The sequence below is a fragment of the Salmo salar genome, unplaced genomic scaffold (genome assembly GCF_965601325.2).
Source record: "Salmo salar unplaced genomic scaffold, fSalSal1 ptg000378l, whole genome shotgun sequence".
Taxonomy (NCBI): domain Eukaryota; kingdom Metazoa; phylum Chordata; class Actinopteri; order Salmoniformes; family Salmonidae; genus Salmo; species Salmo salar.
The window spans coordinates 327969-334248 of NW_027675366.1; the positions used below are offsets into that span (position 1 = coordinate 327969).

Consider the following 6280-nt stretch of genomic DNA (forward strand, 5'->3'; position numbering starts at 1 on the left):
CACGTGGAATTGCCTCTATCGGGGGAGCCCCTGTCGGAGACGGTTATCCACGCCTTGATGACAAGCTTCAGCCGCGCTCCGTTCGTGCGAGATCTAGCCGACCCGTCTGTCTCAGTGGCCCTACATTGGTGTTCCGGTTCGGGGAGTGGAGTACCCAGGTAGCTATGCCTGCGGATGACGTTCACCCATGCCGTACCGGCGCCAGAAACACATGTATTTCTCAAACCCTGTCTTTTATCCACGTTGATGGTGTTCCGAATAAACCCTCCAGCTAAGACAAGATACCTGATTAAGCGGTGCCCCGGCACCTGTGGCTCTGGCCACGGGCAGTTCAGGGCCTCCCGCTGGGCGCACGGTGGATTGACCTAGGGCCTCCTCCCCTCACGGGATAGGAGTGGTCCCTGGCTGTTCTCCGCTTAGTGTGCCCAGGTACAACCTCTATGTTGTGAGTGGCTTTCTGGTTGATCCTGCCAGTAGCATATGCTTGTCTCAAAGATTAAGCCATGCAAGTCTAAGTACACACGGCCGGTACAGTGAAACTGCGAATGGCTCATTAAATCAGTTATGGTTCCTTTGATCGCTCCAACGTTACTTGGATAACTGTGGCATTTCTAGAGCTAATACATGCAGACGAGTGCTGACCTCCGGGGATGCGTGCATTTATCAGACCCAAAACCCATGCGGGCCAATCTCGGTTGCCCCGGCCGCTTTGGTGACTCTAGATAACCTCGAGCCGATCGCGCGCCCTTTATGGCGGTGACGTCTCATTCGAATGTCTGCCCTATCAACTTTCGATGGTACTTTCTGTGCCTACCATGGTGACCACGGGTAACGGGGAATCAGGGTTCGATTCCGGAGAGGGAGCCTGAGAAACGGCTACCACATCCAAGGAAGGCAGCAGGCGCGCAAATTACCCACTCCCGACTCGGGGAGGTAGTGATGAAAAATAACAATACAGGACTCTTTCGAGGCCCTGTAATTGGAATGAGTACACTTTAAATCCTTTAACGAGGATCCATTGGAGGGCAAGTCTGGTGCCAGCAGCCGCGGTAATTCCAGCTCCAATAGCGTATCTTAAAGTTTCTGCAGTTAAAAAGCTCGTAGTTGGATCTCGGGATCGAGCTGGCGGTCCGCCGCGAGGCGAGCTACCACCTGTCCCAGCCCCTGCCTCTCGGCGCCCCTCGATGCTCTTAATACATTCTATACAACCATGTGGATGCAAGTCTCAAGCTGAGGCTATTATATAAACAGTTTTATGGTAATATGGCTATATTGTCTCTTCTGAGTATCACAAAATTGTACCAAGCAGACCAGTTCGTAGCTGGATTCTTCACCAGTCTTCCATACCTTCTCCAGAACACAAATGTCGCTTGGCTCCCCAATTCTGTGAGTTGGAAGAATTTCCTGTGTCTCTCTATGGGCCATGTGGCCAGAGACTCTCCTGGAATTTTACCACTCCTTCACACAGGGACTGGGTGAGGGAAGGTAGGTTGGGGGATGGTGCAAAGGGGGGGAGGGGGTCAACTGTCCTCCCTGTACTCAAAAAGGCCAACGTCATGACATACCCCCCCTGGTGGTTTGGATCTTGTTTATCCTGCAAGTTACAAATCAACATAAAATCATGACCACGTGATGTCCCGTTGGTAGAACTGTTATAGGCTCTCTGGAAGCGGAGCAGTCCACCACAAGGATGGGCAGTTGATGTCCGGTTGGTGATCGCCGTTGCGGTCTCCTCTAGTGGTGTACCTTGGTAGGTTCCCTGGAAGCTGCAAAGTACCCCAGGAAGGGCCAGGGGATGTCCTGGTTGGTGATCGCCGTTGCGGTCCCCCCCTCTGGTGGTTTACCTTGGTGGGCTCTCTGACAGCGGGCATGCCGCCACAAGGATAGGCTGTGGGTGTCCGGATTTGGGGTCGCTGTTCCGGACCCATCGTCCAGACTGGAAGATCTGGGCAGTAACTTAGGCAGATGTTAACAACGCACACACACTCATGAAATATATATAATTACATTCATTCCCCAATGAGCGGCGTTGTGGCAATAAGTGATGGTTGTATGGGGACTTTGTTTATGGCTCTATCACTTCCTAAGTGTCAAAGGAACTGAACCGAAAAGGAATGAAAGCATAAACAAAACAAAAAAATATACAAAATATAGTTCTCACACAAAAAAAAATCATCTAATTGGACTGTATTCTATATATGTCCAATGTTCTGGCAAAATGATTATCATGGCATTGTCTCTAATGACATATCTAGGGTTTTTCCTACTTGGTGTGTTGCTTAGGCGCTATCCTAAGTTTAACTATATGATAAGTCTACAGCTGTAATGCACTAGTTTTGGGCAGTCTACAGGGATGACCTATGGACTTCTGGTTAGATAACTGGTGAGTGCTGTAGAGTCAAAGGCCTAGAAGTAAATGTTCAACTTTACTAAGGCTGGTATATTGCTTGGGCCCTTAACCTCTATGGGCTAGGTGGGACGCTTGCGTCAGCAGAGTACCAAGCCAGAAATAATCAGACACCCATTTTTCAAGCCAGCATATAATGTCACCAAAACCCAGAAGACAGCTAAATGCAGCACTCACCTTTGATGATCTTCATCAGATGACAACCCTAGGACATTATGTTATACAATACATGCATGTTTTGTTCAATCAAGTTCATATTTATATCAAAAACCAGCTTTTTACATTAGCATGTGACGTTCAGAACTAGCATACCCCCCGCAAACTTCCGGGGAATTCGCTAACATTTTACTAAATTACTCACGATAAACGTTCACAAAAAAGCATAACAATTATTTTAAGAATTATAGATACAGACCTCCTCTATGCACTCGATATGTCCGATTTTAAAATAGCTTTTTGGTGAAAGCACATTTTGCAATATTCTAAGTACATAGCCCAGGCATCACGGGCTCGCTATTTAGACACCCGGCAAGTTTAGCACTCACCATAATCATATTTACTATTATAAAAGTTTCATTAAATTTTGTTGTCTTCGTCAGAATGCACACCCAGGACTGCTACTTCAATAACAAATGTTGGTTTGGTCCAAAATAATCCATCGTTATATCCGAATAGTGGCGTTTTGTTCGTGCGTTCCAGACACTATCCGAAATAGTAAAGAAGTGTCGCGCGCATGGCGCAATTCGTGACAATAAAATTCTAAATATTCCATTACCGTACTTCGAAGCATGTCAACTGCTGTTTAAAATCAATTTTTACGACATTTTTCTCGTAGAAAAGCGATAATATTCCGACAGGGAATCTCCTTTTCGGCAAACAGAGGAAAAAATCCCAAAGGCGGGGGCGGTCGGGGTCACGAGCATAAGCCCAGTGTCCCTTGATCGGCCACTTGAGAAAGGCGATAATGTGTTTCAGCCTGGGGCTGGAATGACGACATTCTGTTTTTTCCCGGGCTCTGAGCGCCTATGGACGACGTGGGAAGTGTCACGTTAGAGCAGAGATCCTTAGTAAATGATAGAGATGGAAAAGAGGTTCAAGAAATGGTCAGACAGGCCACTTCCTGTAAAGGAATCTCTCAGGTTTTGACCTGCCATTTGAGTTCTGTTATACTCACAGACACCATTCAAACAGTTTTAGAAAATTTAGGGTGTTTTCTATCCATATGTAATAAGTATATGCATATTCTAGTTACTGGGTAGGAGTGGTAACCAGATTAAATCGGGTATGTTTTTTATCCAGCCGTGTCAATACTGCCCCCTATCCTAAACAGGTTAAGCCGCGACAGCAAACTGACGATGAGTGTTGACAAATGAATATTGAGCAAAATGAGGTCAATTAATATTTTAAAAGAGAAAATGAAAAAATAAAACTTAAAAAAGAATGGAGCTCATTTATTTTGAGTCGATTGATGCATCAGTACGTGAATCAAAGTAAACGAACGTAAAAAATACCCATTCAAATCGATCAGTTTTCAACTAGAGAGATTGAAACGCGTCGTATCTGTCTCAAGCCTCCGTAACTGTTTATGTTACAACTCCACATCTGCAATAAATGGTGGTGGAGCTAGAGCGGTGTTTGTCAAACCATGAGACATACCAATAATCGGTCTTCTCACAAAAACATCTGTAGCATCTGAACCGTTTGACTTACACTCCCTGGAAAGGGGAGACCCTCTCGAACACGGTGGTGTTCTCAATTTGTCTCTACGTCCCCCACAAGTGTCAGGGGACTCGTCTGAAGTCGGAACCCTCTATGTGCAAACATCTGTTTGTAGAATCCAAAATCTTTGGGCTACAGACTAATGTGACCCCACTTGTCACAATGTTCTCCGTTTTGCCCTACGTTTTCCACAAGTGTCACGGGACTAATCTGAAGGTAACAGGTACTGATTAACCTGTTGGGTCTAGGGGGCAGCATTTGCACGTCTGGATAAAAAAAATGTACCCGATTTAATCTGGTTACTAATCCTACCCAGTAACTAGAATATGCATATACTTATTATATATGGATAGAAAACACTCTAAAGTTTCCAAAACTGTTTGAATGGTGTCTGTGAGTATAACAGAACTCATTTGGCAGGCAAAACCCTGAGACATTTTCTGACAGGAAGTGGATACCTGATGTGTTGTATTGATTTTAAACCTATCCCATTGAAAAACACAGGGGTTTAGGAATATTTTGGCACTTCCTATTGCTTCCACTAGATGTCACCAGCCTTTACAAAGTGTTTTGAGTCTTCTGGAGGGAGATCTGACCGAACAAGAGCCATGGAACGGTGATGTCCCATTAGACACCTGGCGCGCTACTTCATGTTGGGTACCCTCGTTCCAATACGTTATAAAAGGCTATGCATTCGTCCACCTTGAATATTATTCATGTTCTGGTTAAAAAAGGCCCTAATGATTTATGCTATACAACGTTTGACATGTTTGAACGAACGGAAATATATTTTTTCCCCTCGTTCATGACGAGAAGTCCGGCTGGCTTACATCATGTGCTAACGAGACGGAGATTTTTGGACATAAATGATGAGCTTTTTTGAACAAAACTACATTCGTTATGGACCTGTGATACCTGGAAGTGACATCTGATGAAGAGAATCAAAGGTAATGGATTATTTACATAGTATTTTCGATTTTAGATCTCCCCAACATGACGTCTAGTCTGTATCGCAACGCGTATTTTTCTGGGCACAGTGCTCAGATTATTGCAAAGTGTGATTTCCCAGTAAGGTTATTTTTAAATCTGGCAAGTTGATTGCGTTCAAAAGATGTAAATCTATAATTCTTTAAATGACAATATAATATTTTACCAATGTTTTCTAATTTTAATTATTTAATTTGTGACGCTGACTTGACTGCCGGTTATTGGAGGGAAACGATTTCCTCAACATCAATGCCATAGTAAAACGCTGTTTTTGTATATAAATATGAACTTGATAGAACTAAAAATGCATGCATTGTCTAACATAATGTCCTAGGAGTGTCATCTGATGGAGATTGTAAAAGGTTAGTGTATCATTTTAGCTGGTTTTATGGTTTTGGTGACCCTGTCTTTGACTTGACAAAACATTACACACAACTCTTGTAAATGTACTGTCCTAACATACTCTAAATTTATGCTTTCGCCGTAAAACCTTTTTGTAATCGTAAAACGTGGTTAGATTAAGGAGATGTTTATCTTTCAAATGGTGTAACATAGTTGTATTTTTGAAAAATTTGAATTTTGACATTTATTTGGATTCAAATTTGCCGCTCTTGAAATGCACCTGCTGTTGATGGAGTGCACCACAGGTGGCACGCTAGCGTCCCACCTAGCCCCAAGAGGTTAAAATGATAGATTTTTTAACCAGGGACCTCTCGCACCCTAAACCATAATAGTACAACTATACCAACGATCCGTTTGGTCAAAGAATTTTCACTTTCCACAAAAATGACGCTCAGGATATGAATCGATGTCTCCATGTTGCTTACGAGCTTCGCATAGCATTGGTGGTATAGTGGTGAGCATAGCTGCCTTCCAAGCAATTGACCCGGGTTTGATTCTCGGCCAATGCAGAGCATGAGATATTCACTAGGTTTAGGAGCTGGGTGTCATTTCAAGTGTATTACATTGGAATCAATGTCCTTGTTAGTGGAAGTCAGATTTGCTCTTAGTTTTTGCAGGTTTTCTAAATGAAGTGCGATATTGAGCCAACTAGTGAATATCCATCGCCTAAACCATTCAGCCACCTCGTCCTGCGCCCAAGAGGTGGCTGTTTGCAACCAGTGGCCAGAGATCTGCCTGTCTGAGCTTGTTAAAAGATCTGCAAAA

At 43.9% G+C, this 6280-nt stretch overlaps 1 pseudogene; it reads left to right on the top strand.

Annotated features, from left to right (window-relative positions):
* The first annotated feature begins 457 nt into the window (after window positions 1-457).
* LOC145875897 (uncharacterized) lies at window positions 458-1076 on the top strand (annotated as a pseudogene).
* The last annotated feature ends 5204 nt before the right edge of the window (window positions 1077-6280 follow it).